This window comes from Humulus lupulus, chromosome 5, assembly GCF_963169125.1.
Source record: "Humulus lupulus chromosome 5, drHumLupu1.1, whole genome shotgun sequence".
Classification (NCBI taxonomy): Eukaryota; Viridiplantae; Streptophyta; class Magnoliopsida; order Rosales; family Cannabaceae; genus Humulus; species Humulus lupulus.
The window spans coordinates 136,467,802-136,492,465 of record NC_084797.1 but is presented as its reverse complement, the minus strand read 5'-3'; the positions used below and the strand labels follow the sequence as shown (position 1 = coordinate 136,492,465).

General features: G+C 35.9%; 1 non-coding gene across 1 annotated transcript; it reads left to right on the top strand.

The window, feature by feature from the left end:
• The first annotated feature begins 2,593 nt into the window (after positions 1–2,593).
• LOC133781061 (small nucleolar RNA R71) lies at positions 2,594–2,700 on the top strand. The gene has a single exon (XR_009869857.1). It is a non-coding gene; the product is annotated as a small nucleolar RNA R71 (small nucleolar RNA).
• Positions 2,701–24,664: the final 21,964 nt, after the last annotated feature.

The following is a 24,664-nucleotide window of genomic DNA, read 5'->3' as shown; positions in this document are numbered from 1 at the left end:
TATGGTTTTATTCACAGGGCCTTGTCCTTTTTTCGAATATCTGGACTAGCTGCTCAATATGTAGTGCTGGAAAGTGGCTGGAGCATTACATAGGCCAAATGGCATACGCCGGAAGGCAAAATTACCAAAAGGACAAGTGAATGTGGTCTTATCCTAATCTGCTAAGTCAATCTTGATTTGGTAATACCCTGAATAACCATCGAGAAAACTATAGAAAGGATTACCCGCCACATGTGTCAATATTTGATTGATGAATGGAAGTGGAAAATGGTATTTGCGGGTGGCTGCATTTAATTTTCTATAATCAATGCACATGCGCCACCCAGTTGTGACCTTGGTAGGCACGAGTTCCCTTTTTTTCATTTTGTGCCACTGTTACTCCTGATTTCATGGGAACAACTTGGGTGGGGCTAACGCATTTACTGTCAGGAACATGATAGATCATTCCAGAATCAAGAAGTTTCAAGACTTCAGTCTTAACTACTTCCTTCATCGTTGGGTTTAATTTTCTATTAGGGTCACAACGTGGTATAGCCTAATCTTTCAATTGAATGTGATGGGAGCAAATCAAAGGACTAATACCTTTGATGTCAACTATCGTCCATCCTGATGCATCTCTTTGTGCTTGCAACACATTGATGAGTTGGTGCTCTTGTGTGGCGTTGATCTTGGAAGATATTATGACAGGGAAAGTATTGTCATCTCCCAGGAAAACATGCTTAAGGTCCTCCAAAATTTGGGCCAACTTTGGTTGAGGAGCTTCTTTAGTGGATGGTTTTAGTGTTTCTCGATGTTGAAAGAGTTCCTCATAGATTGGATTACAAAACATGGTTCTTCTAGCCTGTGAGTGTTTGATGATTTCATGGTGTATTTCAGACTCATCGGGCTCATAACTTTCATAAATTTGGAAGAGGTGATTTAAATGATTATAAGTGTATTTTTATTCGACTTCTTCCGAAATAAGTGTATCAATCAGATATGATTGGAAACACTCATCGTTATCAGTTGGTTGTTTGCTAATGTGGAAAACATTCACTTCTAGAGTCATGTTCCCGAAAGAGATTTTTATGAGACCATTCCTACAGTTAATGAGTGAATATGCTGTAGCGAGGAAAGGTCTACCGAGAATGATGGGAATTTCAGAATCTATACTCACTTTAGATTGAGTGTCCAAGATGAGAAAATCAACAAGGTAATAGAATTTTTCAATTTGAATAAGAGCTTCTTCAATTATTCCCCGAGGTTTCTTTACTTATCGATTGGCCAGTTGTAGCACCACAGATGTTGGCTTGAGTTCTCCTAGACCTAATTTCAAGTATATTGAATATGGCATGAGATTTACACTTTCTCCTAAGTCTAGAAGGGCTTGACCAAATTCCTGTTCCCCAATTTGACAACTAGGATCTTTGTACTTATATGGTGTCTTGCAGTCAATTACCCCGCTAGCTTATTCTGCCAAGAATGCAATTTTCTTGACATAGTGATTTCTTTTAATAGTGCACAAATCCTTGATAACCTTGGCATAAGCCGACACTTGTTTTATCACATGAAATAATGGCAAGTTGATCTTCACTTGTGTTAAAAGGTCTAGGGTTTCAACATGATTTTCCATTACCTTTCAAGTGGATTTCAAAACTTGAGAAAAGGGCGCCTTTACTGGAATACTTATTGTCACATCATCATCTGGAGCGGACATTGACGTACTCGTTGTCTTATTTAACGGTGAAACCTTACTTTGACCACTTCGAGTAGTGATGGCATTAACCTATTGGAGATTTGTATCTGTAGAGGAGGAGGTCTATGCCGTGTGTTGCCCTTTTTGATGGATTAGTGGTTGAGCGGGAAGTCTACCACGCTCTTGAATTGCCAAAGTAGTGTTTAACTTTGTCATTTGGCTTTTTATGTCTTTCATTTCTTCCACCATTTGTGTGAGGCAAGATTTAAACTCTTGAGTTGAGGCTATTTGTGTTTGTCCAAGCATTTGCAAGGTACTCTCAATAGAATTACTTGACTGCATGTTATATTTAGGAGAAATGTACGCTTTTGGCGGTTGTTGCTGCTAAGGCCTACATTGGCTCCCAGATGCTTAGTTTGAATCCTTCTAGTTGAAATTTTGATGGTTGCGCCAACCAGGATTCTAATTGTTTGTGAAAGGGTTATAATGCTTCTTGTAATCTCCTAAAGCATTGCATTGTTCCTCATTTCCTCCTCTTAACTCACCAAGAGCAGGGCACTCTCGCGGTTGATGTTTTGTCCCTCTACAGATGAAGCATGGATCTCGTGTCTCTAATTTTGCGGCCATGTGGATTCTTCTACCTTCTTGAGTTTTGAAAGCTTCGAATTGTTTTCTCAATGATTCAATTTGGCTTTTGATGTGGTCATCTTCCCTCAATTGGTAGATTCTGGCTGATTGTGGCTTGTCCATAGGACTCGGCCCATTCCATGTGTAGGACTTTTCAGCGAGATCATCAAGGTACCTTAAAGCTTCATCGGGATCTTTTTGAAGGAATTCTCCATTGCACATCATTTTATGAATTGTCTTTGTCTGGTTGTGATACCTTTATAGAAATAGCTGACCAGACACCAGCTTTCGTATCCATGATGTGGGCATTGATTTGTTAAATCTCTAAACCTTTCCCAGACTTGATGGAAAGTTTCATGGTCTTTTTGGATGAAGGTAGACAGTTGCCTCTTAAGGGTGCTAGACATATGGGACGAAAAATATTTGGCGAAGAATGCTTTTGTCATTTCATCCCATGTTTCCATAGATCAAGGCATTAAGGAATACAACCAGCTTTTTTCTTTATCTTTGAGAGATAAAGGAAAAAATTTCAATCTCACAATGTTGGTGACATCAGCTCGGTTGTTGAATGTAGCCACCACCTCTTCAAATTCCCGTATATGCACGTACAGACTCTCATTTTCAAAACCATGGAAGGTTGGTAAGAGGTTAATCATGCCGAGTTTGAAATCAAAATTTGGCATATTTGTGGGATACATTATGCATGAAGGTGTGGTTGTACGCATAGGATGTAAATAATCCTGTAGCGTTCTTGATTGGACTTCATCTTGATGAGCCATCCTGGGTGGTTCAAGAAGTCTCGGTGAATTGGGTGAATGTGAACGAATGGAAGAAGACGGCGAGTTAGGAGAGTTCTCTAAAGTTTCTACTTGTTGTCTTACGAATCTCCTTAGTGTGTCTCTATTTCGTGGCATTATTTGTTATTTTTTTTGTAATTATAATAAGCGCAAGTATGTAATATTGTAATAAGTATACACCAAATATGTTCTCAGGCTAATTGAGAAGGATGCCAAGGTACCACTTTAGGCCCAAGAGATTTTCTAGAACTCCCCGAGGATCTTAGCAAAGGTTAGAGGGTAACGCTAACACATACCTTATTTAATAACCTATTTTTCTAAGACAGAACAAGTTTGGTTTTTACCGATTTCCAAAATTACACAAATGTTCTCAATACTGAGTTTTTTATGCCTTAAAATTTCATGATTCAAAGTTTTATGCTTTTTTTCGGAAAAAGCCTAAATCTAGAAAATAAAATTCTATACCTAAAAGTAAGTTAAAATAAATAAAATAATGACAAAAAATGAATAAATAAAAAGAAACTAAAAATGAAAATTAGTGTGAAAAATATTAAAAGAGAACTTAAAAATATATACATTTTTTTCTAAAATAAAAATAATTAAAAAATTAATTCACTATGCAACTTTAATTGTAAAATTACCTCCTCGGCAACGGTGCCAAAAATTAATATGGCCCAATAAACTCCTAAGTGCTCGTAGTAGTAATTAGGCTATGTCGTATCCACAAAGAGGTAAAATACAAGTAAAAAGAAAGATTATTAAATCAGAAATAAGAAACTTAGCACTAATGTAATTTTGAAAAAGAATAGTTTTTCAACGCTAAATTAAAAAAATTAGAATTAGAAAGAAAATATGAAGCCACAAGTTTCATTTATGCAAACAGATATATATATTAATAAACTTGATCATTCTACTCAACTATAATTCTACCCAATTAATTATAGTTGGAAAATATATAAAATGAAGCTCACCCTAAAATATACTCTTAATTAAATTCTATATTGTAAATCCTAAAATTGGCATATTTTATAGAAATATCGTTTTATTAAAAGATCAATTTTTTGTTTCTCTTTATTGTGTTTTTCGGAATTAACTTTCCCTTTCTTGTGATTTGTGGAATATTTACATTCCTTATTTAACTTGATTTGATTATAAAGGGAAGTAATATCTTGCAAATATTCAGTACTTACTCAAAATCATTGCTGGAATATTTGACATTATATTTTCGTGCAGCTCAAGATTTTAAATTCAGGAAGTTGTATCTTTAATATCATTAATTATTATTTCTATCTTGAGCATGTTTTCGATCCAACACAGGTCTGAGTTGTCCCCACCAAATTCGTATCTGTCGGATCAGTATCTTCTAAAAAAGGTAATTCTTCATCAATCAAGAATATCTTCAATTATTCTTGCCTTTATTAGGAGATTCTTTCTCAGTCTTTATGAGCACGAAAAAGGACTCTATAAAAAGAGCTCAAAAGGCAGTGAGAAAAAGTGAACTCTTAGATGCATAATTTGTGAGTGTATTGTAATATTTGTGAGAGTTCCTTCTTTGTATTCAAGATCATAGTATTCACGTGATCCTGTGAAAAATGAGTGTGGTGAGTTTATTCCACGTTCATGAGTGAATACACTTTGTAATTTGAACACAACTTTAAAATCTTCGGGAGATGATTTTTACAAGTCTTGCGTCGGGAGGAAGCAAGCACTTGCTAGCCATTTAAGGGAGTTCAAGTGGTTGAGCATTTCAATCAAAATCAAATTAGTGAAGAGAAGTAAAACAAAGTTGCGGCAAATCTCAAGAGGGAGTCTTGTTTTGTTTAAGTCAATATTTTGTACTTGTGATTCTTTATTTTGGTTTTATTCTCTGGGCGTGGCCCCAAGGAGTAGGTTATCCGAAAGAGTTTCTGAACCTTGTAAAAATTCATTGTGTTCTTTATTATTTTGGACTGTCTTTTTATTGTGTTCAGTTTCTGTCGTGACAAGTTCAGAATCTATCCCGACAGAACTGCAATCTGTTTAAACAGTTAATTACCATTCCACACTTTAATTAATTCACATGGTTTAATTATTTTGGTAATTACTAAAAATGGAATTTCAATTGGTATCAGAGTAGGTCACTCATTTCTGAGTGTGATCTTGGTTTATTCCGTTTGTTGTTCTTGTTCTTGCAATGTCTTTTTTTACAGAAGGAGGCTCCATAACTCGCACCCCTTTACTCAATGATTCGAACTATCCATATTGGAAAGTTAGAATGAGAGCCTTCATCAAATCTCAAGATGAAAAGGCTTGGAGAGCTGTTTTAAGTGGTTGGACTCCTCCAGCAGAAAGCGATGATGTAACTAAGGTAAAATCTGAACTTGATTGGACTGATGCTGAAGATAAACTGTCCAGTTACAATAATAAAGCATTACATGCTATTTTTAATGGTGTTGGTGAAGGTTACATTAAATTGATTTCTTCATTTGGTTCGGCCAAAGATGCTTGGCAAATCCTTCAAAATTAATTTTAATGAACTATAGATGACAAGCGTTCTAGGCTTGTTATGCTCACAACAAAATTTGAAAATTTGAATATGAATGAAAATGAAACCCTCACTGAAATTTATGAGAAATTGTCAGATATTGCTAACGAATATTTTTCTCTTGGTGAAAAACTTGAAGTGAATGTTTTGGTTCGAAAAATTGTTAGAGTTCTCCCTGACAGGTTTTAGACGAAGCTAACTGCAATTGAAGAAGCAAAAGATCTAGACAAAATAAAAGTAGAAGAATTGATGGGTTCACTCTGAACTTTTGAACTAAACCAAAAATTAGACAAAAAAGGTAAGACAGAAGAAATCAAGGAGAAATCTATTGCCTTGAAATCTTCTAAAGAAAAGAATGAAAGTTCAGATGATGAGGATGATGAGATGGCTCTATTGACAAATTTTATTTAAAAATACATAAAGAAATCGGGAAACAAAAATTCCATATCCAAAAACTCAAAAGGTAATTTTTCTAAACCGTTTGAGACTAATAAAAAGGTTATTCAGTGCTGGAAATGTGAAGGATTTGGACACATTCAATCTGAGTATGAAAATACCTTAAAGAAAAAGAAAGTCATGACAGCCACGTGGAGTGATCAAGACTGTGAACAGAGTGATGAGGAGGAAAATAGTGCTGCCTTAACCTCTGTTCACAAAGGTATGGTTTTCTCTTCACTTGATTACAAGGAAGTGTTATGCCTTAATAATTCTGTTCAGAATAATGAGAATTCTGACATTGATTCTGATGATTCTGACTTAGATGAGGAGTCATTAAAAGAGTCTTACAAAATAATGTATGATCAATGGCTGAAAGTGTAACGCCCTGGCTACCCCAGAACAGTTACGGTGAACGGTGGACTAGAAATTTGACTCATTACCTGAGTCCTTTGGTCAAAAACATGCTCTATGTGTAATTAACAGGTTAAGGTACAAAACCAATAAAAAGGAAATGGAGATTTTTATTATAAACTACTCTGCAGAGCTAAACAAAACAGTTACAAGTGGTTCTCAGTAAAAAATGGTCATTACTGTTTTAAATTTACAATTCCGCCGACCTAAGCGGCAAAAATAGGGCAAACCCCCTAGTTCCTCTGAGAACTCCTTGGCCGTGGTGGTCAAGCGGCCGCATATGTACACATCACCACATCAGCTCTCCACTCAAGGCTAGGTGAGCTTTTCATTCCCTTTACCTGCACCACCTAGCACCCATGAGCCAAAGCCCAGCAAGAAAACATAACACTTTTCATAAACATTATCAAATGATTATCATTATAATCACACTGAACATAAAGCTTTCCAACAAGCGAGCGAACATCACATGATTCTGGCGGGGCAGAGTGGCTGCTAGGTAAGCCACTAGCCTCCAAGCGCTTATTTCATTCATCGACCCTCGGGGTCGGTCTGGCATTAATGTTCTTTGAGTCATTCAATGCTAATAGTCGATTAGATCTAATCTCTGTTGGCTTGCGTGATCCACGCTAAGGCCTTCTTGACTAATGAGTCAGCGCTATGTGACCAGTGTCCAGTATCACTGCCGAACCTGACTAATAAGTCACAGCTTCACAGCTGATGCTAACACCTTTGCCAATTCTGACCGATGAGTCAGTGCAGCGTGACCAGTGTCCAGTACCACTGCCGAACCTGACTAATGAGTCACAACTTCACAGTTGATACTAGCACCTTTGACAAACCTGACTAATGAGTCAGTACCATGCACAAGTGAGCAACTTATGATAAGCATTCTATATTCAATCCATGTCCATATTACACAACCAACATGCCTCACGAATATCCATGCATGTCACACTAGGGGTGCAGTTTTCTTACCTCCGGTTCGAGCAAGAATGAATAAGAGAACAACCCTGAGAACGATCAACCTTTTGGTCCTTTAGCGGATACCTGGTCATAACCAATTATGGGATTCCATCATTAAAATGAATAATAAAAGGTTCCCAAACCAAAAACCTAACCTCCGGGACATCAAACACTACTCAACCGGGTAGTAGGTTCAACCCCGAGGCCTTAGGCTTGAATCCCCATGCTAAATACACTATTTTGGCAAAAAATGCCTTAAGGGCCGCGGCCCTCCTTGGCCATGCCGCGGCCCGCCCCTCAAACAGAGGCGCCCAAACTCAGCTTTCCTCAAGGGCCGCGGCTATCCCTGGCCATGCCGCGGCGCAACCCCCAATTCTGCCAAAACCCCTGTTTTTCTTCCCCTACGATTTCTCTTGGAACCAACCCTTCAAACCCAGTTTAAACACCACCCAAACCTCTTTCAAACACCCATTTAAACCTGCAAAAATCACCCATAACTCTCCCTCATCATAACCCAAGTAAAACACCACAAAAACTCAACTTGATTCCAACTTTCCACACCAAAATCTAGAGCTGAAATCTTAAAACGAAAACAGAGCATACATGGAAACTAGTGGCTAAAAGCTTACCTCAAGTTCAGGTTATGGTGCTCTTCCACAGTGGAACACTCTCCCAAAGTACCAAGGCCTAGCTCCAAAGCTCAAATCCCCAACAAGATCATAAAACCTCACAAGGAAAATGAAGGAAGGAGAAGGTACGGGAAGGAGAAGAAGAATTGTCTCTGTTTTTGGTTCTGTTTTTACAGCCATCTAAAACCATATATATCCAAGCCAAAAGACTAAAATACCCCTAGGTCTTTTAAAGCTTCTAAAACCACTTCAAGGGTAATTTTGGCATTTTCCACTAATCCCGTTAATCATAATATACGCTTTCCAATTCCCGCTAATCTCAATATCCTCAAACACCAATAATTCACATCCCGTTAACCTTTAATGCCCGGTAACACTCTAATCATTAAAACACCCCGAGACTCACCCCGAGCCCCGAGCTTAAGCCTGTTATGACCAAACCGATAATTTACATTCCTTGATCGTCTCATGTCAAATGGCTCGAACAAACCCACATCATAATGTGGTCTCAAGATATATCACCAACATGCGTACAAATAATCAATTTACCCTCAACGGGCCAAATTACCATCACACCCCTGTAATAAGAAATATGGACACACATGCATGCATTTCACACCATATCATAATATAATCAACATATACATGCATCTTATCAATTAATAACATAATTGAGCAAGTATGGCCCTCCCGGCCTACTGTTCACGCCGTTAAACACAACGGAGAATTTGGGGCATTACAGAAAGTTTGCTTTGAGAATCGTCTAATGGCTAGCAATAATAAAAAATTTGTTGAAAAAATTGAAGAACTTGAGATGATTATTGCTTCCAAAAATGATGAAATTAATTCTTTGAGTAAAGAAATTGATCTTTTGCAAAAAGGTGTCAAAATGCTTAATCCTAGATCTGGATTATTGGATGATATTCTCTTTGCAGGAAAAAAGACTGGTCATTACAGTGGATTAGGATCTAATGGATCTGAATCCTCAAGAAAAACGTATTTTTTTTAAATCTATGAATTATCCAATTGTTGTGCCAACTAACCATTTTTCAAGAACAAGTAACTCTGCCGAGACCACGAAGTTGTCATCTGTTCCAACAGATCTGCAACTAAAGAAAATTTCTCCAAAAAGAAACATTGGACAATTTGTACCATTTTGAAATTTTTGTGGGATGAAATGAAACATAAGACCTAAGTGCTTTTCTCTGTTAATTTGTTTAAAATGAATTATGTTAAACACTTTGGTAGTATGAATCAATTCTTAACCAAAAGATATTCAAAATAAAAAACAATATGGGTCAAGAAAGTTAACTCTGTTTGCTTGGCTTCCTTTACCTGTCATAAAATGCATGCATCTAGTTCATTGTACTTTGATAGCGGTTGTTCAAGACATATGACAGGTAATGCCAACATACTTACCAACTTCAAATCCTTGAAGTGTGGAGAAGTAACATTTGGGGATGGAATGACAAGAAATATTTTAGGTAAAGGTACTCTAAACATTGAAGGGTTACCGAAACTGAAAAATGTGCTTCTTATTGATGGGCTGAAAGCCAACTTAATTAGCATAAGTTCAATCTTTGACCAAGATTTTCTTGTTAATTTTTCGCATGATGAGTGTAATGTTATTGTTGGCCGCGTTTTTGGCCAACAACGTGTAGATGTCAAAAACGACAAAAACCTTCAACAAGAGAAATAAACGACATAGACGATTTTATAGTGGTTCAGCCCCAATATGTTGGTAATAGCCTAATCCACTTAGAGTTGTGATTATAGATCTGCACTCAAGATCAGATGAACCTGAGTCAACTGAGTTTCTTCAGTGCAGATTACAAGAATACAAGAATTCTCTCAAATACAAGTACTCTCTCTCTCTAGAAAATTAGAATTCGAATAAAAAGTTCCCCCCCCCCCCCCAAAGTCCTCTTTATGATGCCATAAGCCTTGTATTTATAGGCTTAGGATCGTACAGATGATATCCCCATAATCGGGATATTTTATTATTCTCATTATATTTAAATTACAACAATATTCAAAATGTAACAGTACACTAAATTTGTGGGATAAATGAGAGATTCCCGCGTGTGCCAAGACCGATTCTTGTTGAAGCCGTTTCTGGGAATCTTGACATAGTCCTCCTCTATCTAGTTGATCCATATCACCTTCGGTCTGATCGACCACACCTTTACTGGGCAGTCATGCACTTGATTGGGCAGTCATGGACTTGACTGGGCAGACATGCACTTAACTGGGCAGACATGCACTTAGCTGGGCAAACATGCACTTAGCTGGGCAGACATGCACTTAGCTGGTCGGACATGGTCATGACCGATCGGCCAAGTTCATGCTTGGTCGGACAAGCTCGTGACTGGTCGGACAAGGTCATGCCTGGTCGGTCATGACACTTCTCAAGCCAGTCAAAATTCTTCAATCGCCTACTGGGCTACTCCTAAGCCACGTCACCCAACCATTCCTTGCCACTTGTCATTTCCATTGCCACATCATCATTTCAAATTTTGGGGATAACAGTTATAAATCAAAGTGGTGACATTGTTCTCAAAGGTTCTCGTTCTTTGGATAATTGTTACACACTCACAGAAAAATTCACATGTCATGCGTCTTCATCATGTTTTAATAATACTGACTTGTGGCATGAAAAACTTGGACATATAAATTTCAAAAACTTGAAAAAGATTGCTAATGCAGGTCTCATCCGTGGTATACCCAAGCTGGGTAAAGAATCGCTTGGTAAGTGTGAATCATGTCAATTGGGAAAATAGTTGAAAATTTCCCATAAAGCATTATCTGATATTAATACTTCAAATGTGTTAGAATTATTGCATATGGATCTCATGGGTCCTATACAAGTTGAAAGTAATAATGGTAAGAGATACATTTTTGTATGTGTGGATGATTTTTCTAGATTTACTTGGGTAGATTTCTTGAGAGAAAAATCAGATACATTTTAAGCTTTTCAAACACTATGTACAAGACTTAGAGTTGAAAAAAATTGTAACATTGGAAAGATTCTAAGAATACAAAGTGATCATGGGAAGGAGTTTGAAAATTCTGTTTATGATGAATATTGTAAATCTTTTGGAATTTTTCATGAATTTTCTGCTCCCAAAACCCCTAAACAAAATGAGGTAGTGGAACGGAAAATCGTACTTTGCAGGAAATGGCCAGAGTTATGCTAAACAGCAAAAAACTCACAAAGAAATTGTGGGCTAAAGCAATTAATACAGCTTGTTACACAATTAATCGTGTTTTTCTACGTCCAGGTACAAATAAAAATCCTTATAAAATATGGAAAGGTAGAAAACCCAATGTCAATTATTTTCATGTATTTGGGTGTTTGTGTTATATTCTTAGAGATCGTGAGAATCTGGGCAAATTTGATGCCAAAAGCGATGTGGGAGTTTTTCTTGGATATTCCACCAATAGTACGGCTTATCGTGTTTATAACATGAGAATCCAAACTATTATGGAATCAGCTAATGTGGTTGTAGATGATTTAAAATATTTTTCTGAGTACTCCCATGAGGAGGAAATTAACAAGCTCATTGATGTTCAACATCATAAAGAAATGGCAGATCTGACAGCACAACCTTCGGAGGTGACAATAGCCATGGCTAATGTATCAAACACTAATTCTGTCGAAACAACAACTAGAAAAATAGAGAAGGAAAATCCAGTTATTTCCTTTGACTCCATTCGAAAAGAACCATCAACCAGAGTAAAAAAGAATCACCATTCTGATCTTACTTTGGGAAATCTTGAAGAGAGTATGGTCACTCGAAAGAGGTATGTAAATTTGGTTCAATTTGTTTGTTTTAGTTCTACTTTGGAACCAAAAAATGTGAAGGAAGCCTTGAATGATGAATCATGGACCAATGCTATGCAAGAAGAGCTAGATCAATTTACAAGGAATGAGGTATGGATCCTTGTCCCTAGACCGAGTCATACAAATATTATAGGTACAAAGTGGATATTTAAAAATAAAACTGATGAATTTGGGACCATAATAAGAAATAAAGCTAGACTAGTTGCATAGGGGTACACTTAAGTTGAAGAAATTGATTTTGATGAGATATTTTCCCCTGTTGCAAGACTTGAATCCATAAGAATATTACTAGCTATTTCATGTGTTCTTGGTTTTAAATTGTTCCAAATGGATGTAAAATCTGCCTTTTAAAATGAATTTTTGAATGAAGAAGCTTATGTGGAACAACCCAAAGGGTTTGAGGATCCTTACAATCCTAATCATGTTTTTAAATTGCAAAAAGCTTTCTATGGGCTGAAACAAGCCCCACAGGCTTGGTATGAGAGACTAACTCATTTTTTGGTCTCAAAGGGGTACAAGAGAGGGGGAGTAGACAAAACACTTTTTATAAAAAATGTTGATGATAGCACAAATCTATGTTTATGATATAGTGTTTGGTTCTACTAATGATTCTCTAGTGCAAGAATTTCTGAAACAAAAGCAGGAAGAGTTTGACATGAGCATGGTAGGAGAACTCAATTTTTTCTTAGGACTTCAAGTGAAGCAGTCGAATGAGGGAATTTTCATTTCACAAAGCAAGTATGGAAGAAGTCTTGTAAAAAGATTTGGACTCGATGCATCTAAACCTGCTAAAACTCCAATGGGTACTACGGTCAAATTATCTAAAGATGAGAATGGGAAGAAAGTTGATCCAACTCTTTACAGGAGTATGATTAGGAGTCTCCTATACTTAACTGCCAGTCGCCCTGACATCAGTTACATTGTTGGAGTGTGCGCTTGTTTCCAAGGGAACCCCATGGAGTCTCATGTGACTGCTGTAAAATGAATTATTCATTACATCAATAATACTCTTGATTTAGGCATTTGGTACTCCAAAGAAACAAATTCTAACCTTGTGTGTTATAGTGATGCAGATTGGGTAGGAAACACTGATGATCGCAAAAGTACAAGTGGTGGTTATTTTTACTTAGGAAACAATTCAGTCTCCTGGCATAGTAAAAAATAAAACTCCATCTCCTTGTCAACAGTTGAAGCTGAGTACATTGTTGCTGGAAGCTGTTGTACTCAACTTTTGTGGATGAAACAAATGTTGGCAGACTATGGGTTTGATATCAAAACTTTAACCATTTTTTATGATAATACAAGTGCTATTAATATCTCCAAAAATCCTGTTCAGCATTCTCGCACCAAACATATTGACATTCGTCATCATTTTATTAGGGAACTTGTTGAAAACAAAACATTGATTTTAGAATATGTTGAGACTAACAAACAAATTGTAGATATTTTTACTAAAGCTTTAGACACGGTCAGATTCGATTCCGTCAGGAAATCCTTGGGGGTTTGTTTTATTTGAAATTGCCAATAAATTGATTATCTTGCCTTGCATATGTGTTTGTGTACATCTCTTGTCCTGTTTGGAAGAAATGTAAATAGCATATTTTTTTTATTTTAGAAAATGATCGTGTTTGGAATAAAAGACCATATTGGAAAAATTATAGACCATCCAATTTATATTTGATCAAATCATTATGTTTGTATGAACATTCCTTAATCCAGTTTCTTTTTCAGACTCCATTTTGGAAAAGAGTTACCTATATTGATGTGTGAAAGCCGACACTGAGTAAGTTGGTACTAGGTAATTAACAATTATATTGGAGGATACTCTACCAGTGTAAAGGGCTACCATCAGTATAAGAGTTGTAGCCTCCATTATGGCTACAATTTGAAAAAGTCTACAATTGCCAAATATGGGCAATGACCCTAGCTTTAAAAGGCAAAAAAAAAAAAAAAGAAACTCTAAATTGATTACACATGCACACACACATGCCTGTTGACTAGACTGTGTAAGATGGTTGTAAGACTCATACATATAATGAATTGATTAAAATATGTTCTGTGATTGGTATATTTTTTGAATTATGGTCACTTTGTATTTGAATTATAACTCATTTCTCTAATTTGTGAAAAATATGGTTATCTTGTTTCTTTTGAACAGGACTTGACATTTACATGGACACATATGGTATGGCAATTTACATTCTATTTTCGGCAATTTAAAAAAAAAATTATAATGGAAAAAATAAAATATGTTTTGGACCGTGTACTTGTATAAAAAAAAGGTTTGAAAAATTATTTGATGCAATTTATTTGTTTTATCTCAATATATTCTAAAATATTCAAAATGTTTCCAATTTTGAGGTGTGAAAGAATTTGTTTTAAAAAGGGAGATATTTTAGCATTTATCACATAAAATCCGGTTACCCATTTTTGAACTTGCCTCATTTGTGCACCAAATACTCTATATATTCAGATTCACTTTGGTTGTTTCATACTAGTGTTTTCTTGTTTGTCTCTCTCACTTATAACCAAAGTGTTTAGGGTTTTTTCTTTGTGTGTTTCACTTGTTTCATTCTTAGCAGCCATGAAGACTCGAGGCCGTGGTTCATCTTCCAAATTTGTGAAGTCCCAGCAGGAGACAGTTCCTGAGTCAGTTCCCACTGCCACTCCTCCCGTCCCAGCATCAATCCCTGCTGTCTCGCCTCCTACAGGTCGTCGACCTAAAACCACAGCAAGAAATAAGGTTCTTGCTCTTCCGGGTGCTATAGGATCTACTGTACTTGGAGCTTCAAGTAAAGAAGTTACTTTTCCCAACCTCGATGCTCAGCCAAACCAAGCCTCGACAGTTCCACTCACCTTTTCCAAAGGTCAAATAAAAGCCAAACCTGCCTTGACTACAAGTCATTCCCAATCAATCTCCACTGAAGTTGTGTCTGATCCATCTGATCATGACTCTGAATCATCGTTATCTCCTGATGTTTTGACCCCAAAGGCAAAGGGCAAAGGCAAGACCAAAGCTGTTGGAACAAAGAAAGGCAAGAAGGCCAAAGTGGCTCTAACAACAGGTACTATATCCATCTCTGATTCATCTCCTTTATCCCGATTTAAATTGAAGGAAAAAATTAACCCACCTCCTTGCACCTCATCGGAGGATGTTTCTCCTAAAACAGAAGACTCTCAGCCTGAGTAGGACCCTTCCTTGACTGAGCCAAATCCTGATGTTCCTCTTGATGATTTGGCGGAGGAGACTAATCTGAAGAAGACCCATTAGAATCCTCTCCTGTTGCATCTGACCCAAAAGGCACCACATCATTGGCATTTCCAGAATTGTCTTCCAAACTCCCTAAACAAAAAGGTGCTCTTGTCCGTACCTCAGGATCTCTCAAAGCTCATTCTTTTACTTTCTGTTTTAATGATAATGAGAAAAACATGCAATTTTATGAGCATTGTCACTTTATTAGTGAGTGTAATTTCCTTTTTGGTCCTCATCATGTTTTTGGGGTCTTACTTACTTTAGAAGAAAAGGGTTGGTTGCGATCTTTGTCTAGGTTTGATGGGTTTGTGCCTCGGGTTGTTAAAGAATTTTATGCAAATTTGAATGATGAGTTGTTAGACCAGTCTTCTTATATGTTTCATAAAGTGCATGTTAGGGGACATTGGTATAAGTTTGGTCTACTGAAATTGCTAAAGCCCTCAATCTCGTTCCTGTTGAGATTGATGATTCTATTGATTTTGCAAAGGATCAAGTCTTGTCCGAGTTGGTTGGTCAAGCTATGGTGTGGGAACCAAGCACCTCTCTATGAGTCTCGGATCTCTCTCACTATTATGGTGCTCTTTTCAAATTCGTAATGTTTAATTGGATGCCTACCACTCATTCCTTTACCATCACTCAAGACATGGCTTTTCTATTGTTCAAAATTGGGACTGGAGTCACCATTGATCTTGATGCTGTTATTTTTGATCAAATCATGTCCTTGAGTGGTGCCAAACGCAAGGGTCAACACTTGATGTTTTCGCAATTCATTTACAAACTTTTGGACTCTCAGCATCCTTTGAAGAAGTCCCATGAGACCTTGACTTCTCCTTTGGTTGGTCCTACCTACACTGTCAAAGATGACCATGCTCCGTCCACAGCTCGAAAGGTCAAAGGCATTAATCTGGCTGGTTGTGGTTCTGGCAATGTGGTGTCTGACACTCCTGCTGTCCCGACTAATCTCGCTTCTGTCCAGATAGGAATTACAAGTCTCTCTGACTGGTTCACTCTCATGGAGGATACTCAGCACCAAATTCTTGCTTCATTGGCCATTATCAATGCATCCACCTCTCCTGCTCCATGATGATTACTGTTCCTTTTTCTTTCTTTTGATTTGCTTTTGGTAAATGTAAAAGAACACTAGATGTGTCTGTCTTTTGGTTTCATTTCCTTTGTTCTTTGGCATTTTCTTAGACAATGAGGGGGAGAGAGAGAGTACCTCTATTTTTGGTACTTCGATTATGTTGTTTGACCAGCTGTTTCTCATTGGTTTTTGTTAACTGTTTTATCTTGTGCTTTGGTTATTTTTGGCAGGGAGAGTCATTTTGTAACTCTTGTGATTTTAAGCACTTACTTGTGTTTTGCAGGGATCTTTTAAAAATAGATATGCTTTCTCTATAAAATGGCCAAAGGGGGAGATTGTAAATCCTAAAATTGGCATATTTTATAGAAATATCGTTTTATTAAAAAATCAATTTTTTGTTTCCCTTTATTGTGTTTTTCGGAATTAACTTTCCCTTTCTTGTGATTTGTGAAATATTTACATTCCTTATTTAACTTTATGTGATTATAAAGGGAAGTAATATCTTGCAAATATTCAGTACTTACTCAAAATCATTGCTGGAATATTTGACATTATATTTTCGTGCAACTCAAGATTTTAAATTCAGGAAACTGTATCTTCAATATCATTAATTATGAGTTCTATCTTGAGCATGTTTTCGATCCGACACAGGTCTGATCTGTCCCCACCAAAATCGTATCTGTCGGATCAGAATCTTCTAAAAAAGGCAATTCTTCATCAATCAAGAATATCTTCAATTATTCTTGGCTTTATTAGGAGATTCTTTCTCAACCTTTATGAGCACCAAAAAGGACTCTATAAATAGAGCTCTAAAGGCAGTGAGAAAAAGTGAACTCTTAGATGCATAATTTTTTAGTGTATTGTAATATTTGTGAGAGTTCCTTCTTTGTATTCAAGATCATAGTATTCACGTGATCCTGTGAAAAAATGAGTGTTTAGTATTTGTGGTGAGTTTATACCATGTTCATGAGTGAATACACTTTGTAATTTGAACACAACTTTATAATCTTTGGGAGAGGATTTTTACAAGTCTTGCGTCGGGAGGATGCAAGCACTCACTGGCCATTGAAGGGAGTTCAAGTGGTTGAGCATTACAATCAAAATCAGATTAGTGAAGAGAAGTACAACAAAGTTGCGACAAATCTCAAGAGGGAGTCTTGTTTTGTTTAAGTCAATATTTTGTACTTATGATTCTTTATTAATTGGTTTTATTCTCTGGGCGTGGCCCCAAGGAGTAGGTTATCCGAAAGGGTTTTTGAACCTTGTAAAAATTCGTTGTGTTCTTTATTATTTTGCACTGTCTTTTTATTGTGTTCAGTTTCTGTCGTGACAAGTTCGGATTCTGTCCCGATAGAACTGCAATCAGTTTAAACAGTTAATTACCATTCCGCATTTTAATTAATTCACATGGTTTAATTAATTTGGTAATTACTAAAAATAGAATTTCAATTGGTATTAGAGCAGGTCACTCATTTCTGAGTATGATCTTGGTTTATTTCGTTTGTTGTTCTTGTTCTTGCAATGTCTTTTTTCACAAAAGGAGGCTCCATAACTCGCCCCCTTTACTCAATGATTCGAACTATCCATATTGGAAAGTTAGAATGAGAGCCTTCATCAAATCTCAAGATGAAAAGGCTTGGAGAGCTGTTTTAAGTGGTTGGACTCCTCCAGCAGAAAGCGATGATGTAACTAAGGTAAAATCTGAACTTAATTGGACTGATGCTGAAGATAAACTGTCCAGTTACAATAATAAAGCATTACATGCTATTTTTAATGGTGTTGGTGAAGGTTACATTAAATTGATTTCTTCATGTGTTTCGACCAAAGATGCCTGGCAAAACCTTCAAACTCAATTTGAAGGAACTGCTGATGACAAGCGTTCTAGGCTTGTTATGCTCACAACAAAATTTGAAAATTTGAAAATGAATGATAATGAAACCCTCACTGAATTTTATGAGAAATTTTCAGATATTGCTAACGAATATTTTTCTCTTGGTGAAAAACATGAAGAGAATGTTTTGGTTCGAAAAATTGTTAGAGTTCTCCCTAATAGGTTTCAGTCGAAGCTAATTGTAATTGAAGAAGTAAAAGATCTGGACACAATAAAAGTAGAAGAATTGATGGGTTCACTCCGAAATTTTGAACTAAACCAACAAATTAGACAAAAAGGTAAGACATAAGAAATCAAGGAGAAATCTATTGCATTGAAATCTTCTAAAGAAAAGAAGGAAAGTTCGGATGATGAGATGGCTCTATTGACAAAAAAAATTCAAAAATACATAAAGAAAGTGGGAAACAAAAATGCCATATCCAATAACACAAAAGGTAATTTTTCTAAACCATTTGAGACTAATAAAAAGGGTATTCAGTGCAGGGAATGTGAAGGATCTGGACACATTCAATCTGAGTGTGCAAATACCTTAAAGAAAAAGAAAGTCATGACAGCCACGTGGAGTGATCAAGACTCTGAACAGAGTGATGAGGGCCCAATACAAAATGTGATATTTTTATAAAATATTACATAGAAATAATATCATTAAAAATTTGGGGATCTTTTTGTTTAAAAATGAGCCCTTTAAACTTGTGGCCTGACCACCCTATGCCAATGACTGACCCAAACTGCTTTATAAATAGTGTTGCGTGCAACCCCTTGTCCTAGTCAAATCACTATAGGGTGACATGCCACGTTAAACACCTTCATCTAATTGGTAAGATGTTATAACACTTGTTTGCTACCATAGGCAATGGCCCCTGTAGGCCTATAGGCAATCTTTTGCCTAAAAGAGATCAACAATCGATATTTTACCTCAATAGCCCCAAATGATGTAAGAGCCTGTTTAGTGGATAGGATTGGATATGATTATTGTATCAGATTGCGATTGAGATAATGTCATACTTAACTATGTTCGGTATAGTATTGGATTGGAAAATATATTATATTAATTTTAAATTATAAAATTATTTAAATATTGATATTTAAATTTACAATTCAATTATTTTAATATAGAAAAAAAATGTGGGGTCAACTAAGATTGGAATGTACAATTATGGTGGGACACATTAGTATTGGTGTAATGCCCCAACTTCCCTAATATGGCTTAGTGCGTGGATTAGGGGGTCGGGAAGCAATAATTGAGTTAATTAGGTGCTTATGTGTCATGAGCATGCTTTTATGTGAACTATGTGAATTGTATTATGATATGATTATGCTTGCAAGTTTAAGTGTATTAAATATGTATGTGGACCCGTTTCTTATTAGTAGGGCATTTTTGTAATTTTGACCCGATGATGGTATAATTATAAATATGTGTGGTTTATAATTGTGACCACATTATTATGTGGATATATTTGACATACCCGGCACAAGGCGATCCTAGGGAGCATGTTAGCGGAAAAGTCACAACGGGGTAAAATACTCGGCTTGGGGTGAGCTTAGGGGTATTTTGGTAATTTGGTAAATTACTGGGAATTAGTGAGTAGAGGGAAGTAATTGATGAATAATTGTTTTGATAGACTTACTTTAGATTAGCGGGAATTATGCCAAATGACAATTTTGCCCTTGGGGGTAACCTTTGAGGTTAAATGGGGCAAGGGGCATTGTGGTCATTTGACCACATGGGGTAGCATTAGGTGAGCAGCTGGGCACTTAAGCTCACATGTTCAAGCCTTTGCTACTAAGTGTTTGGAGTATTTTGGAAGAAGCACACATAGTACTCCAAGCTAGGCCAAGTTTTGGGATTTTTTGTGAAGATTGAAGGAACTTCTTGTGGAGTAGCACTCTAGATTGGGTTTAGAGATTGCTAGAGTCATCATCAACCTCGGGGAATTTGAAATTCAGAGGTCAGATCCCCTATTTTCGCATTCAAATGGTGTTTATGAGTTTTTATGATTTTGATTCCTAGTTTGAGTTGTAAGTTGTGTTTTGGGATGAGTTAAGTATTGGGTTTTTTGCCTAGGCCTAGTGTTGCATTTTCGTGGTTGAAATTCTGCTGAAAACATCTATTTTGGTCGAAATTTGTAAGAATCGTAGGTGTGGAGAATTATGGAAGAACACTTGTGTTATTGGGAAATTTTTGGTTTCTGGCGACCTAGCGCGATTGGTCCCAGAAAGGGGGAAATTGAGATTCAATTTGGGTCTTGAGTTAAGGGGCGCGACCATGCCACGGGTTGGCGCAACTGCGCCAATGGCCTGGAAACCCCAAACTTTCTAGAGGCGGGACCGCGCTAGGGGCCCCGAAATGCTGATTTGTTGGATTTTATGGGCTAGGCTCGAGGGCTCGGGGTTCCGATTTGGGAGCCCACTTGGGGGCTCGGGGGACATTTTTAGCGCCCCATTAATTGGGAACAATGGTTTTGAGAGTAGAGTTCAATTTGGAACTTGGGTTCTGGGGTTAATTCCTGATGAACATATACTTGTGTTGTGATTAGGGTTTCCATCAGGCTCGAGTCAGGATAGCACTCAGGGTCGTTTCATTAGTCGCTCGAGGTTCGAGGTAAGAAAACTGCACCCAATGCGTGAGATACGTGATTAGGGCTTGGCCCAGTTGTTAAATGTAAATAGGATTAAGGCTTGGCCAGCTATAAAATGTAAATATGATTCAAGGGCATGGCTTGGTTGTTACATGTGAGCATGGTTAGGTCTCGGACCCTTGTGAATAAGCATAATTATCATTATACTTGTGAATATCTATTTAGCCTATTGGAATGAGTTGCATTTATTTATGTGATGATTGCACTATATATATATGATTATTTTGGATTGGAAGCTCGGCTTATAAGCTGTGGTCGACACTATGCGTACAGAACCCAGGCCGTTATGGCTAGGCTACTCTGGGATTGTATTATGCACTTGACTAGCTCGGACGCCACTTGAATAAATAGATTTGGATACATACTTGTGTGACCCCGTGGTCGCTTAATTGTACAATGTGTCTGCATGGTTTCAGTTATTACTGTTAAGCGTGCTGTTATATTCAGTAGATTATCTAAGTCTGTTAAATATGTTTTCTTATTTAGCCTTGGCTCATGGGTGCCATGTGGTGCAGGTAAGGGTAAGGGGAAGCTTGGCCAACCATGAGTTGGAGAGCATTAGAGGTGATGTCTACATATGTAGTCTGCTCTACCGCCACGGCTGGGATATCGTAGGAGAACTAGGGTTGGACCTTATTTTGTCGCTTAGATTGACTTATATTGTAATCCCTAAGTTATAAACAATTTTTAAACTTGTATTTTGGGATCCCATATAAAGAGTAAAGTTTTAATGGAAATGTTGAGTCCTTTGACCAAATTTTTTAATACCTGAACCATTAGTTACATAATCACATGTTTTAGTCCAAATGACTCGGTTAGCGAGTCTATCACTAATTTAAACACACGCCGTAACGGTCCCTTATTAGTAGGGTGTTACAACTTGGTATTAAAGCTGCTAAGGTTTAAGGTTTCCTGATGATGGACTGGGCATGTACACTCGCCACTAAAGACAAACTCAGCTCAGGGTTTGGTGACTATTAATATAGTTATGTGTGAAATTGCTTAAATGGAATATATATGCCTTACTTGCCTGTTTAATTAGGAAGTATGAGCTTGTTTGATAGGGCCTAGCCCTTGACTGTTGTATGCATGTTAAAGATGTGCTTATTAGCACAATTGTTGCTTGTAAATTCTATAGAAATGCTTATTAGCATCATTATTGCTCTTGAATTTTAGAAATTCTTAATAACAATATGTTATGCATATGAATGATAGGAATGTGGTTATCAGCACTAATGACGCATGTGAATGTTAAGAACGTGCTTATTAGCACCATGATTGAACATGAATATGAATCGCCATGCTTATTAGCATGACTGTATATCAGTGAAATTATTGGAATGCTTATTAGCATTGTCGATGCATGTGAATGCTTATTTGATCGGTTTTGGACTGTTGGTTGGCATGGAATATTGTTATTATTGATTAATAGGCCGAGTCATTGATTGCAAATAGACTTGGAAGTCTGTGTTGGGAATAATGCCCTTAAAGCAATTGTAGTTGACAAATGTTTTAAATGAAATAAATAATTGAATTGAATTATTATATACATATTTATAGACTATGTCTGATGTTATGTTGATAATATTAAGAAAATATCAGAAAATTGAGATAATTAACTTAAAACAGTTCGCTAATAAAATAAAGTTATGTAATCTTTAGATTAATTACTGCTAGTACGGTTCACTAGTATTATGAATACAAGTGACCTAGATCAGAGTCACCAGTGTAGTAGGACACTTTAGTAAATGTACTTTATATATAGTGATATATAGAATTGTACCAGATGTGATTTGTTAATACTTGTGTAAACATCGTTTCTTAGTATTAATCAAACACATCAAACGATGATCATATACACGATGATCTTAATCCCGAGGTTACTATGAACTCCTATATTTGTCATATGATCGTTTAATTCATTCATTAAGGTTTGTCAGAATGATCAGACTGAGAACAATTATTTTAGGGACTCAATGCTATATATGGCTGGGGACATAGTTTAATATATATGGCTGGGAACATAGTTTAACAGATACAAAATCTATATCTTATTATAGATTCAATAATTGTTCCCTATTGGGTTGATTTTTTGAACTGAAAAGGTCATGAGCACTCACATCGCAAACTTTTTTGAAAAAACCTTCACTAGTAAAGTCAATAGTACACTAGGAACTAGATATAGTTAAAAGGGTAAAACGATAATTTTATTCCCGTTTAATTATGAACCATTAATAGAGGATTAACGTTGTATGTAATGATTATATCAATGGATACTTTATTTTTTAATAAAGTAATCTGTAAATATATGTCTATAATTATCAAGAGTTCAATCTCATATTTTTAGAGGAATAATCATGAGATAAATAAATATAATTATTTAATCAAAGAGCTTTGATTAATAATCTTATATTTATTGGAGCTTGAAATTATAGGTCCATAGGTCTTCAGGGTGGCTCTATCAACACCATATCAATGTAAAAGTTGATACAAGGGTAAAACTATAATTTGAAAATTTGAGAAGAATTTTATTTTTCAAGTCAAATATACAATTATATGATAATTGAGGTTGAATAACTAATTTGGAATTAATTATTAACTTTATTTATTTAAATATTAAATTTTCTAAATATATATAATAATAAATTAATTAATTTTTTAAATTAATTAATTTATTTGAGTGGGAGAAAATAAAAATAGTAAGTCAAAATAGTTTTGATATATTGTTTTTTAAAAGATGATGATAATGGTGAACATTAATTTGAATTTTGAATTTTAAAATTTAAATTTGAATTATGGTTGTGGTCTTTTCCTTAAAAAATGATGCTATATTTTATGGGAAGGAATTATTCAATTAAATAAATAAATAAAAGAAAATTAGAAAAATGTAATATTCCGTGAATGGTAATAGTGCCACACACATAACACAGTCCAAGAACTGTGCCATGCGTGCGTGTGGTACTGATAAAGTATCAGTATCGTTTTTTTTCATGTTTTTTATTTATTTAGTTAATAATTTGAAAATAGATTTTTTCAAATTTGGTAAATTAGATATTACCTAAATCTATTCCTATCATCATTATATTATTATTATTATTATTATTATTATTATGAATAACAGTGCAATATATAATGTATATATATATTATGTGATAATAAGAGAAAAGAGAATAGTGATTCAGAAAATTGTCAGACCAGAAATTCTCATCTTCTTCTCTAATTATTCAAACCTTTCACAAACCATAATTCAAGTACTCATGTGTTGAGAAAAACTTGTGATTTCTAAATTACAAACATTTGTTCTCTATGTGTCTACCCACATCGTGAGGTGTAGAGAACACTCCAGAAGATTGTGGTCTAAGGACTCAAAGCGTTGGATAGGAAGATCGTTATTTATACAAAAAGATTCAACGAAACTTGATAGGCTTCAAGAGGTAAATATTTATGTCCTTAAATAGTTGTATACGTGTTCACGCAATATATAGTTGTGTAAATATATATATATCCGTGTATATTTATGTGTATATATATACATGTGTGGGCATGTATATATATGTTGCATTTTTAATTATATTGTACATTAATGGTTCCTGTATGTATTCTTGAACATATAAACTATTTATATGAGTGGTGGGAAATTTTGTTGTTGTTCATCAACTAGGCCCACTGTGCAATTCCCTGCGCAGTCTTATTGTTTTTCTAACAATTGGTATCAAGAGTAATCATTAATCTCTACATATCGTTAATTACTGTGTGGGATTATGTGCATTTTTATATTATATGTGATATATATTTGAATAGTTGGATGTTTATATTGACGATGATAGATTCTTAAGGGTTGTTTATAATGGTGCTTTTGGATTTAGGAATTTGTTGATGATGAAAT